This window comes from Silurus aristotelis (genome assembly GCF_946808225.1).
Source record: "Silurus aristotelis genome assembly, chromosome: 17".
Classification (NCBI taxonomy): domain Eukaryota; kingdom Metazoa; phylum Chordata; class Actinopteri; order Siluriformes; family Siluridae; genus Silurus; species Silurus aristotelis.
In genome coordinates, this window is record NC_139590.1 from 14629772 (window position 1) to 14644350 (window position 14579).

Consider the following 14579-nt stretch of genomic DNA (forward strand, 5'->3'; position numbering starts at 1 on the left):
TATACAGGCTACACAGATGCTTCACACAGTGTAGGGAAAAAACAGTGAGTATCAACTTACATTATTATGCCAAATCCAAAGACTTGCTGGGCCATAATTAGGTAAAAGATAGCAAATACCCAGTAATGGTAATGGCTCTAGGCCTTGGATTCCTTTTTTCTTGTGCAGTGGAGCTGCTACTGACCCATGAGCAATCTGAAATATAGATTTCCCTGGTGTTTGATAAAAATATTGCTTTCAGGCTTTGAGACTTTCATTAAATCAGTCCAACCTGTCAGAAGCATGGACGAAGGTTTAGGCACACATGTGAGATAAAAGACACATTAGACTTTATTTTAAATATACCTGTCTTGAGTTTTGCATTGGAATGCATTGGGAAATCAAGAAGGAAGCAATGTAACCACATTTCAAGAAAAAGTCCTGTTTAACAAGGCAAGGGGAATTATTCTTTATTATTTATTCATGGTAGGAAACTGAGAGAAAATCCTTAATATCAGTAATGCCCAAATCCATTACAGTCAGACTCAGTTTAATATCTAAAAGTTTGTCTAACAAGTGTAAGAAGTGGGCAAGAAGTCTGTTGCCTAAGGAAAAAAAACAATTTGTAGTTTTTTCTTTTGCTTTTGTTATGTATTTTTTTTTTTACGTTCATTGTTCCTTTTTATTCAACTTAGGGGTGGTAATAAACGTCTGCTTGTGCATCACATCCACTGATTGTTTTCCAATAACAGCAGCTTCCCCCAGTATAGTGTTTCCCCCAGTATATCGCAACAATATTTCATTGATTCATATTTTTATTCATTTAGGAATGACACATCATATAATTTATTTATTTATAGTTACATTTGGTTACATTATAGAGGACAATCAAATTGGAAATTCAATTGCTGTGGTCTAAATGAATACAACAACCACGTTACATTCAAGCAGTGTTGTTTATGTTAATTAAAAACACAATGTCAGATGTTTAAAGCCAGTATAGAACATTGTTGGCAATAGAAAATAATTACAAATTTGTATTTCAGTTAATAATCTGTATAAACAGTAACAACCCATGCCTAAACAAATGTATTGAGTTTATGATATCTTGTAGTCTTTTAAATATGCAAAAGAGAGTCCATGCCTTTGAGGAGTCAAGTAAGAAGACTTTAAATAACTCTTAGCCAATCAATGTTTTTAAAGTTAAAAGAAAAAATGATGATGACATTAAAATCAACATAATGGATAGTTAATAAAGAAAGAGAGAAAGCCACAGATACAGATATTTACAGATATTTAAATAGTTGCTGGAGTTTTAAGAGAGGAATGTTGTTCAATTTGTCTCTGATACAGGATTCTTGCTGCTCAATAGTACTGGTGATTTTTTGTCTTATTTTTCAATTCATAATGCGCCAAATATTTTAAATTGTTGAAAGGTTTGGTTTGCAAACAGGCCAGCACCCAGATTCTTCTACTAAAATGCAATGCTCTTGTCATTGATGCAGTATTTGGTTTAGCATTGTCTTGCTGAAATATGAAAAGCCTTGCCTGAAAAAGCTGTCATCTTGATGAATGTATATGTTGCTCTAAAACCTGTGTATACCTTTCAGTGTCCCAAACTTTTTAAAATTGGGGTTGTTTTGTTATTCATAGAAGTCTTAAAAATCAGCTCAGATAACCAGATTACAATCAATTTAAGAAATCAGAAGCTCTCTCAGTCTACTGAATGATGTGTAGGGTAACCCACCCAATAACCCAATGACGGAATCAACTGGCATGGGTGAAGGTATGCTGTGTGTTAGTCTTTCTCCCACTGCTGTACAAGTTTACTAAAATGCATAGCAATTTGTTACATTAATCTAACTTTTTAACCCCTAATCTGATTCCAATATAAATAAATAACATTTTATCTTGAATATATCTCATTCAAGCTGATAACCTTATTGGTTGTATTTCTTCTTTTATTTAAATAGATTTTTCTAAGCATTCCATCATTTCAATTAATCATTCATTATGGAACCGGAGTCACTTAGAGCCTTGTGCTTGGCTAACTATTCCTGCTAAGGCAAATTGGCTAGCCCGAATCTAGTCAGTGGATATAACCATAAACTAATATTCTTTGAGTAGGCCGCTCAATGCTTGCTCATGCATAAAGAATAATTAATTTAGCCACTTGCTAAGTCAGTGGTAGTCAGAAATTAAAAGGTCTCAGACATTGTGCTCTATGCTCTATCCATTCATGAGCCTTTTGTATATACTATCCTGTTAATAAATGTGTGGTAACACCAGACTACATAATCAACTAGATATACATTCAATTATTTCAGGAAATCAAGAATTTTACATTTATTTGCCAGGCAATAATCAATAAACAAATGTCAAATTTATAACAAATTATGAAGAAGAAGAAAATTGCACAACATGATCAGCATAAAACCTAATAGTATAGCAATGCAGTTTACAAAAGAATTGTTAAAGAGTCACTGTACTTCGCAATAGAGACACACAGAGACTGTGTGGGAAGTTCTGACTACAGAATGCTTCCCAAAATGTGTTTCCCCAAATCTCCTTAAATACCCCAAACATCATAATCATTTGGAAAATTTAAAGTAATAAAAGCTTTGCAAACCCTTCGTTAAAACCAAATACCTAAGGTAAAAACCAACACCTGATAAAGTTCTTCTCCAGGACAACTCTTACAACAGTAAAACAGAATTTTGCCTAAATATGTGAGATCTTTATTTTTGGTCTGTTCTATAGATATGGGTCTAAGATCCTATTTCCAATCGCACTGAGACCTTTAAAAATATATCAAACATGTAAAGGTAAAATTTATACATTCCTAAAATGTAATTAATAAAGTATGAAAGTATAGTAGTTTGAATTCCAGGAACATTTAAGTCATCTTTCCATGACCCACCCACATCCCCAGGATGGAAAGAGGGATGCTCAAAGATGGGTGAGAGGGCAGCTAAACAAATGGCTTTCTCTCAGATTAGGGAGATCCTCTGCTCGGATTAGAAAATGTATTGTTTTGTTGCATGGCAGTTCTCTGGGTCTGGAAGAGATGATGAAGAGATCTGACCATCTTAAGAGATGTTTCAACTTATATGACAACATGATGTACTAATTTTAATTGGAATGATGTACCAATGTACTAATGACATGATGTTTCAATTAGAATACCAAAGTTTGACAATATAAGATAATGAAAAACAAGTTTATATTTTTTCACAGTTTGTCCTATAAAAATGCTAAAATAGTCTTAAAATAAATAGTATTTTTATATTTGAAATAGGTCAGATAGTTTCCTGCTTAAGCACAATTCTGAAAAAAAAAAATTCCCCTCCCTTACAAAACACATGCAAAAAATAGTTCAGTAAGAAATAGACATTAAATACAGACACAACAGAATAAAACAACAAAAGAACAACATACAAGACAAATAAATTCCGCACATTCACAACAGATACAAACACTTCACCTAAGGCAAATATGGCACTTATGATAAATAGCAAGTAATGGATTATTGCACATATGCACAGTTATGCATTGCTCATAGGATTGGATTGCAGGTGCAGTGTTCTTATTTCATCGACCATGCTCTGGATATGTCTAAAACAGTATTTTGTACATACACAGTGTTAGACATGTTTTATTCTAAATACTTCCTTTTGCATCCATGTTTAAAGCAACCCATTTTTTAAAGCTACAGTAAGCATCAAGATTCATAATCCAGCTCTAGTTAATAGTCTGGTTTAAAAGGCAACAATAAGAACTTAACAAGAACTTTGTTTCGCATGCCTGATAATTGGATTGTTACAGATGAGGCAATGTATACTGCAAAGCCCAAAATATAATAACACTGATGGCAACTGCTCCTGATATATTTGTTCCAGTTAAGCTAGATTGTCTAAAGCCACCTACGCTAACCATATGTACGATATTAATTAATGTTACTTCATGCATGAGGTTATTACATGTGCTCCAGGATCTGTCTATTCATTGCATGAATGCACTCTTTAGGTTCCATCATGTAAAAATGTGTCATTTCACCACCCCCACCACTTTCATATGACTCTAAGTAGAAAACACTGCGTTTGTAATCCTCTTTATTTCCTGGTCCTTTGTCAATACAAATATGCTTCTGCTTGTTGTGCTTCTCTTGGGCCCTAAGCTATTAGCAGAGGTCTTCCTAGCAAAGTGACTGGCATAAAAAATCTAATTTAAACACCAAACATTGTGTAAAAAAAGCCATTAAACATTAATGAACTCAGAGAGTACTTGAGTTTTCCCTAGGCCAAATAGGACAGCCTAGAAAAATCCCAGGGCTTCCATTAAGAGTGGTTAGATTGAATTTTAATTGAATGACAAGAAAAATAGGAGAAATTGCTATTGCAGTTATCTCTTGCCATTTAAGAATTTCATTCTTTTGTCCTGGTCAGGATCATGGTGGATCTAAAACCTGGATTCAAATGAGAGAACTCACAGAGCATCATGCACATATACAGTACATTAACACACATTCACAGTTGTCAGTGCGATCATTTAATGCATCACAGCAGTGCCTGTGTGCAATCTGGGTATGCAGAATAAGGTCTGGCATTTATATAGAGAAAGATTTTAAAAGTGAAAGACAGCAACAGCTGATGAAACTGTTGAGAGAGGAAGGCAATAGCAAACCTGGTGTAATGAGGACATTTGACTTCCCCTTCCTTCAAATCTAAGTTGGAAAAACAGCTGTGTGCAACAGACTCCTTGAATAAGAACAAGCACTGGATTGACTGTCAGCAGCATCCACTGTTCATCGCCATCAATAGTAACCTGGAGAGAATAGTGAGCAGAATTAAGCTCATTTTAACACCTTTCTCAACCCTCATTTTAGCACCTCTCAACTCATTCGCCTCACCTCCAGTAACAAGCACTATCCTTTACTGTCACTGCTAACATTGGCAACATTTAAGTGGTCCCTGTTTTTCCAAGCATTGGCTGCTAAGATGGCCTGGTAGTAAAGCTTTTTCTTGCTTAGCTCTGTATTGTTTTAAAAGTAAAGAACTACATGTACTCTTATTTATGTACTTGGGTGCATGGTTTACTGTTGCGTATTATTTTAATTATAGTATCAAGGTCGTTTTTATGTTAACTTTATTTTTTTATTGTACTTTACTTTTGATTTAATGCATTAAACCATTTATTTTAAAATATCCATTTAAAAAAATAAAGCAGATTTAAATGTTTAGCAGCAATGCCTAATATTGGAGACGGATGCACACAGTTTATTAGTAACATCAGGTTTATATGATTAAAAAAAAAAAACAGGTAACAAACCTGGCAGACTACTAAAACCACAGGTTAGCTAAGCAAAAAATTAATTTAAATTCTGTTGATAATAGATAGCATAAATAGTCAAAAGAGCATAGAATATTTTGAGATTAGTTGTGTCAGATGACTCATTGTACTTGAGATATTTTATTAATACTACTTTTACTCAGGTTAATTATAACTATAGATGCAGCACTTTTGCTCAAGATTTTTTCAATCAATGGCAATTTCAGTGGAAATGTTTTTTGTGGGACATTTCCAAGCAGTGATCTTATCATTGACCTCAATTTAAATGTTCTTTTCCCTTCTTCTGTCCATTAACAACTTGTTTATAGAAAATAAAACCCCAGCACCCAAGAAAGTTGACTATTAATTTTGGGAAATGTTGACCTGCCCAAATATGTGATTAATATTTATTATTGCATTAATCACAATAGAATGTGTCTTGTAGAAACCATCAATACAAGCCAGATTGCTGTTTATCTATAAGTCAGTCATCAATATCATGCAGAATCTCTCCTCTGATGGGCAAATCATTTGCCATTAGTCGTTCAGCTCTGTTAGGTATAAAAAATAAAAAACAAAAAACAAGTGAATTTGCTGAAAAACAACATGATTTCCCAAAACAAAACCAGAATACTCTACAGAGTTGCCAATTATGTTCCCTTTTTTATATCAACAGTCACTGACCAATTTGCCAAGTACAACCAGGGCTGGATCTAGATGAATGTTTGAAGAAGGTTTTTCTCAGAACTTATACTTAATGACCAAAGGTATGTGGACACCTAGCCATCACGCACATACTGTATGTGGCTCTTGCCACAAATGTGCAAACACAATTGCATAGCATGGCTTTGTATGCCTTAATATTGTGATTTCCCTTTAATGGATTTAATAGACCTTAACAAGTTACTGCATAGCAATGCATTATGCACAATGTCCATAAGGACAACATTTAACAAGGTTGGTGTGAATAAATTCAAGTGGTCTGCACAGAGTACCCCATTCAACCGCTTTAAAAGATTTTGGGAATGAATTGGTGTGCTGATCATGCACCAGGCCTTCTCACCCAGAATCACTTCTGGACCTCACTTAAGATGCTGTGGCTGAATGATCCCATTCCTTTTGCCATGCCCCAGGAAAAAAACCTTCTAAAAGTACAATTTAATATTAAAGCAAAAGAAGGACGAACGCTGGGTGTTCAAAAAGCATATATGGGTGTGATTGTCAGTTGTCCACATACCTTAGCCATAAAAAAACTACAGCCTGAGGTCAGATTTGATCATTGCCAGGTGCCTGTAAAATCTAACAAAAATTTCTGAAACTGTACTAGATTTTATTCCTCTAAAAACTATTCCCTTAATTAATGGTATAGTACAGATTGGTTTGTAATCTCCCATAGGTGGTTAATTGGAGTGAAATATGGGGAGTGTAAACTCCATGGAATATGATTTACATAATTTAATTCTATACTCATCAAACCATTCAGTGGGACCACATATTCTTTGTGTGGGGACATTTTCATTCGGGAAGATCACAATGGCCCTCATTCAGGAGAGAAATGTTCCATCATAGGATAAAAGTAATCAATCAGAAGAACTTTGCATTGATTTGCAATGACCCTTGCCTGCAAAGGGACAACTGGCTCCAAATCATGCCAACAAAATGCCTCACACAGCACAACAGAGCAGCTGTATTTTTTCATTTCTTTATAAATATTATAATGTTTAAATTAATACACAATACATGTAGATTAAGCGATACTTAATCCTTAAATAAATAATACAACATCAGCATATCTTCTCCTAGTGTCCATGTGCATGTCCTTCAGGATCTCTGGTTTCTTCCAACCTTCTATGGTGTCCCATCTTGAGCAAAGGATCAACAATCCTGTTTCTCAGAATGATTTCCTAATTAATCACAACCAGAATTTTAATTTTGGTATTTTTTTTTCTTTTTTTATGAACAACTTTGTACCAAGTATAAACACCATAAAGATAAAGATAAAATATAATTTCACTTGGAATTGTCATTTAATTAAGTAAAATTTGGTTAATCAGCAAATAAGTGGAAGATTAATTAAATAACTTAATCATCAGTTTCACTAATAGTGTTTGCCTTGGCGTTTTAATGGTTTTAACCATTAACCATGTACTACATAATGATTGAATTTTATGTGTTCATATTATGTGGTTTGGTTTGCATGACCTCACAACCTTAAAAATGAAAGCTCCCAGGCTCTTTCCAATAAACAAATAATACATTTAGTAGACAATAGTTCCCAGAAGCACAAACATTGCATTCCCATATGGAACCTTCGCTGGAATTTTGTAACTTGACATCAAAAAATTTAAAAACTTTCAAAAAGATGCAAGACAAAGATGAAGTACAAGATGCAAAGAAACAACAAGAATCTCTAACTACTTCTATTGAATTAATTATATAATTATAAAGTAAGACTATATAATTATATAATTATAAAGTAAGACTATATATTATTTAGATATACATAATAACTACTGGACATTACAAGTGATACTGGTAGATGCAGGTATTTCAGACAATAAGCAGGAAAAAATAAACTGTGAGATTCAGCTGTAGGAGAGGTCATAGACTCATCTTTCAACAAACTTTAGCCATATTTACTTCCTTTCTTCCACCTCTAAACACTATGAATTGCCATCAAAAGCAACCTGTGGGCAGACAACCAGTCCCACAGGATCCCTTTAAGCCTAAAAGCTCTGAGCCCGTTTTTCTTAACTTATGTTGTGTGTTTTTTTTTTTCCACATTTGTGGTAGTGTATGACAATTAAAAAAAAAAAGATATGGGCTTAGTTAGACAGAGTTGGCAAGAACACTAAAATAAGATGGATGTTCTGAACTCCACCTTCTCCATTATTCTGCAGCCCTGTGCTGGCAGAGATGGATCTCGAAGGGTAATTAAGATTTTTGCCCTATGTACAATAGATGAAAATGAATGACATAGGACAGCATTCTGATATTTTAAATGACCCAGAAACAAGGTATAGCTGCACCTTACTGGTAATGGTATAATTTATAGTGGCTCTCATTAAAACTGGTTTGACATTGTGTAAGACAGGAAGATAAATGGGTTGCACTTTCAACATTTAAAGCAAGGTGATGTTCCTGGCTGGTTATCCTACAGTCTGTAAAAAAAAAAAGCCAAGTACTTGTTGCCAAGTAAAGGCAGCCAGACAGGAAAACAACAGTGATATTATATTGGCACTGATTCTCAAAAAAAAAGTTTTGCTAAAAGTAGTATTTGAGTAGTCAGCAGATGGCTAGTAGCAAATTCACAGCCAGTAAATCACCCTAATTGCTGCAAAATCTAAAGACTTAGAGAAGATAATGGCTGATGAATTTTTGAGGAACCATATTACATTGTCATTCAGCCCAGTATAGATTTTGGAGGATTGAACTTTATTGTCCACAATAAACTGCCAATCCCTGTAGGGTCATCTATATATTTGTTTGTACACACACTGTCACTACATATTATTTAATTCATAATTCTCCTTTTGTCCCAAGTGGGCCCATGAAACAAAATGTGACCTCATTAAAACTGTAAGTATCAAAAGGTTGTACTCTTTCCTGTGGTTTCAGAATCTATGCAATTAAGATTTACACTTATCATACTTTATTTATTTATTTATTTATTTATTTATTTATTTATTTTATTTTATTTTATTTTTTTATTTTTTTATTTCCCACTGTTGCCAAAAGGTAATAATGATGATAATGATGATGATGATGATGATTATTATTATTAGTAGTAGTAGTAGTAGTAGTATTTACAGAATATATAATTGATTTATTAACATAGAGTTAGAGACTTAGGCATTACAACTTTACACTTACAACTTGCTTTTGCAACTTTATTTACACATTAGTGTAAAATAGCCTGAACCAAAAAAAAAACAGGAAAATTTTAATCTCAATAATTGAATAATCTTTTCCAACCTTTTCAACTGTTATTCTCAAAATGGCTTCAAATCAACATCGGTTTATAACATTTAACTGAAATGCTATATGCATCTTGAATCTAATTTGAAAATAATGCGACTTGGAAACTTATAGAGATTGTACTAGGTTTTCAAATAAAAATAGCTAAGGAAAAAAGCATTAACATTTAGAGACTTCCTCTTTTAATTGAGTATGGCTTTGATTCTAACCATGCTTTCTCTTTAGTACATTGTCTATCCCTGTGTAAAAGTCTTGTACTATGGCAATGAGAGTGCTTTACAGTATGCCACAGAGTACAAGTGATGCAGACAGAATCCTGATTTGACATCATTGCCCTTTCAGCACAGTTTTATAATCCATGCAGTAATCAATAGGAATGGCTCCAAGCACCTTGTGTTAGGTCCAGGGCACTAATCTGGCCAATCTTCCTCAAGTTCCATGCCTTTCTTCCTTGTTCCTCTAAGGTACTGTATAATTGAGCACTGTTAATTATGCAACTCTTTTATATAGGGATATCATTTAGTTATACCTGACAGATACTGTTATTTCTGGCTAATGTTGACCCTGAGTGGATCTTGCTGTTCAATTTACAGTAGGCTGTCTGAAACTTTTGGTGACAGGAAGCATGTAGTGACAAGCAAGACCTTTTACGGAACACCCAGAAGGCACAACAATATGTCTGTAAGGTTCTCTCATACAGCATTCCAAGTAGACCCTGAGAATTCAGGAGAAATTATGATACCAAGATGGACAGTTCATGCATCCAGTTTTAGCTGCAGGCAGTTGATGAATTTATGGTAATTACACTTGTATACACAGTATGTAAATCAATCTGCAAAGCCTCCCTGTGGCTCCTGAATATAAATAAGTAGTGGAACAACACAGAATAAAAGACACCTACACCACCTACACATGCACAAAGCAACAATAAGAAAACTGAATTTTGATATGCCTCCAGGTGAACTTGGAAATCTGAGTAGGTTTAGGTACAGGGAGTTGAACTGGCTCCCTGAGGGATCTCGAGCTGCATCAACAACACTTTGGGAATGCCTGTGCATGACTACGCTCTGAACCACGTGTGCAATCTGTCTAATGGAAGGGCATGACGTCACCGGCAGGGTGACATCATGACCAGGAAGCTATAAACTTACATGAAGTGGAGACGGCACTAGCTTCTGATGTTCAGGAAGCACTCTCTGTGTGTCTGTGTTTTCCTTCGGACAGGTAAGTGCTGGTAAGAAAGTAAAACGAGGAAATGGAATGCAAACAATCTTTGAGGCTGTGTGTCTTTCCTTGCCCCCACTTTATCATGGGGGGTATATGCATAGTTTGTGCGTAGCAGCACCAGGGGAGAGATAGCTTGCAAGTGTCTCTTTCAACTCAGGGAATCGTCCCATAATCTTCAGTACGACTATGTTGGAGTAGAGGATAACATTGGGGCTAAGAAGGTGGGCTGAATAAGGATTGTTCCATAACCTGGACACCTTTGTGTGCAGATCAGGAAAGAAAGGCAGGCACCAGAATAGATGCAGTGACCTAGGTCGCAAGAAGCGCTTATCTAATTTATTCTGAGGATGCACTTCCTGCTGTTCAGCTGACCAAGCAATGTTTAGCTTTAAAACTGCTCGAGTAACTACCTTCAGAAGTTGCTCAAACTGGACTGACACAGACCTGTCTCTTTGGGCCACCAAGGAGACCGCTAGGGCTATTGGCCTGTCTATGGCAGCCCTGGTGGCTACAGAGTAGTACTCGTGGCTCACCCATTCCGATCTCAGTGATAGAGACAGGACCTTTCTCCTGGATGCTTATGTATTAACAACTGGCCTGTTCGGCGATGCTGTGAATGCTGTTGTAGACAGATTCCAGGAGGCAAAGACGCAGTCGGTGGCTTTCCAGCGTTTCCTCCCTGTCCACTCTAAATACAAGCACATATTTTTAGTCAGTGCTCCAAGTTGAAGCCCAGGGAAGTGGCAGATCTGAGAACTATCATTTTCAATGAGGGGCTTTGACAAAAAAGTCATGACCAATCAGGACCACAGAGGGGTCCCGCTGGGGGGCGGCAGGCATTGTATACCTGAGTACATGGTGCTCTCCTTAGTGCCCTCAGGAGAAAAAAAATAGCACCACTTACCAGTGAGCTGCATCTATGGTGATTTTTAGAAAAGGCCTCATGTTGGTGACCCCTGCTGTAGAAAATGTTGATATTTGCATTGTGTGTGTATATGTAGGTCAGAGGGTAATGTCTGCAGTGATGGGAAGAGGGAGTGAATGGGTGTTATTGTGGGTTAAAACTGTTTTTTAGTCCTTTCGAATCCTTCTGAGGATTCGGCTTGGCATGCCAGAGTTTCTCAGAAGTGCACCCGCTGACATGATTTCCTTACCAGTCGTTTAGTGATTTCAGACCAGGTGAGCTCCTAAGAGAAAGGAATACACAAGAATCTAAAATTCCAAAGATTGACAATTGTCTTCTTTGCTTTGTTGACATACAGAGAGAGAGATTGTTGCCCCAGAACCAATTCACTAGGTACACATGTAGTGAAGCAAATGAAAAGGATCGTCTGCAGGTTATGTATGTAACCATGTTTCCCTGAGGGAATGAGACACTGCGTCAACAATGCTTTGGGAAAGCTTCCGTGTTGTCCACACTCTAAATCACATGTGTAATAAGTCCAATGAAAAGCACAGCATCATCGGCGTGGTGACATCATGACCAGGAAGCTATAAAAACCACATGCAGTGAAGTGGGGGCTAGCTTCTGAAAAGAGAAAAAAAGCGCTGCAGTGTTATAAAACCAAAGGTGCTGGACCAGCCGAATGTCTTGGAGAGAAACTCTAGAGGACCAAGCCTTAGAGACTGCCACACTCAGGGTCAAGTGCGCTCTGACCCCAAAAGGAACGGGGTGACCAGAGGACTCAAAGGAGGATAAAACAGCACCCACAATCCATCTGCTGAGCATCTACTGGTTTCCAAGGAGACCTCTTCTCGGACAGCTATAGCAGACTAACAGTCACTCCCACTTTTTCCACACACTCGTTCTGTGGATGTATATGGCCAGTGCTCACACCGGGGAAAGTTAGTTCAGCTTTTCCTGGTCTGGGGCCTGAAAAGGAGGAGTAAAGAATACCTGGAGCATACCCGGTCGTGGGACGACCGAGAGTACCTTGGGAAAATATCTCGTTCTGAGGTAAAAGTGAGGACTGGCCATGCCTGAAGTAAAGTCCAGGAGGTTACACCAAGAGGGCCTGAAGATCCCCAATCTCTTTAGAGAAGAAATGGCTAGGGGGAACACAGTCTTGTCTGTGAGGAACCTTCAAGGGACCTCGGCCAACAGCTCGAAGAGAGGCTCAAATAGGGCCTCCAAAACAACAGCTAAGTCCCACACAGGCACTCTAGGTCATGCCAGAGAAAATGCATCACCAATAGGTTTCTACCTAGAGACTGCCCTGCAAGGAGGGCATTATACACCGCAATGGTGAACACGTAGACTTTTAGGGTGGAGGGAGCTAACCCTTTGGCAAACTGCCAATCAGGCAGGATCCAGTTGGTGCAGAACACACCATGCTGTGAACAGGCTCCATTTCATGGTGTATGACCTCTTCGTGAAGAGAGCTCTGGAATGAAGAATGGTCTCTACCACCTCGGTGGAGAGACTGGAGGCTAGGAGCCTAGCCCCCTTTTCCTCTCGCTCCTAAGATCTCCCAGTTAAGCTGTCCAAGAAGGTCCGTGAACCATGGTCTAGCCGGCCACCATGTGACCACCAGGAGGAGACGGATTACGTCCTGACTAACTCTCCACAGAACACCCAGGAGCAGCACGACAGGGAGAAGGGTGAACAAACGCAGCCTCAGCCATGCCTGTGCCATGGCAGTCAGCCCTAAAGTGGCTGGGTGTGTAATGAAGAACGACAGGGAACAGTGCGATAAAGAGGGTGTCTGCTCCCTTGTTTTGATGGCTGAGGACATACACAGGGGGATCTGTCAATGCAGCTTGTACAGGAGGCATTGTACATTACCTGAATTACCTGACCAGGAACTCCCAGCTTGCTGCCATGAGACAGGAACCCAGGATCTTTCCACACATTTAAGGCACGTATTGCTCGCCGCGTGACCTTGATTGTATGAAGTGGATTGCCCCTCCGAGAGAACTCTTGGGTCCTGAGCCACCACTGAAGGGGTCTTATGTGCAGGAGGCCAAGTGGAACTACGTTGGATGCTGCTTCTATTAGCCCCTGCAGTCTCTGGACCCGAATGACAGTGAGTGACTGGCCTTCTTTGACCATTTTGACAGACGTAAGGATGGATGCAATGCGGGCAGGAAACAACTGCGCACGCATAAGGGTCGAATCCTACACAACGCCTAAATAAGTGGTTCTCTGTAGTGGAGAAAGCAAATTTTTTTTGCCGTTCAGCCGTTACCACAATTCCTTAATGTGAGCGAGAATGACATCTCGATGCCGGATCACTAGGTGCTCTGATTGAGCCAAAATCAATCTCGTCAAGTTTGCTTGACAGGCGAACCTTCTGCTCATCGGCCAGCCAATCTATATCCAGCCTAGCCACGTGACGGGTCACAACCTTCAATAGCTCCTCGTAGCAAACGGGCTTGAAGACCGTAGCCCCCCTCTTCGAAGGAAGAGAAGCGGAGCTGAAAACCATCATCGCAAGTGGAAGAAACCACCTAGAGGCGTGCTTCCAAAGGTTGCAAACGATTGCTGGACCAGGCAGGTGAGGAAGGAGTAAGGGACAAGCCGACCTCCAGACCCTCTGCCAGGTCTATCTGCAACCCTCAGGAACTAGCACGCTGCTCCACCTCAGCAAGAGCAGGGCCCGAACCTTGAGAACCCGCTTTAAAGAGTGCCCACTCGCATCGACATGTGAGCACAATCTGCTCAGTCGGTTCCCTTGAGAACCAACCTAGCATGCTCCGCTCCCAAGCAAGCCACACACAGGCTGTGTGTGGCCCCCTCCGCCCCCATATTATAGTGTTAGGTGTGTTTAGTCTTTCTGCTTGCTTTCATTTCCTATATTTTTTCAGACATTACCACTTACCATTACCATAAGACATACACACATAGACAGCTTCATGAACAAACAGAAGCTAGCGCCGGCTTCACTCCATGTGCTTTTTATAGCTTCCTGGTTGACATGGCGCTTTCGATTGGACTGATTACACACGTAATTCAGAGCATGGACAATGCATTGTTTGATGCAGTTTAAGTTTCTGAAAGGGAAGCTGGAATCTAGTGCTGAGTGTGCAAAGCTTAGTGTGAAAATATTGGATGGTTTCTATTTTGT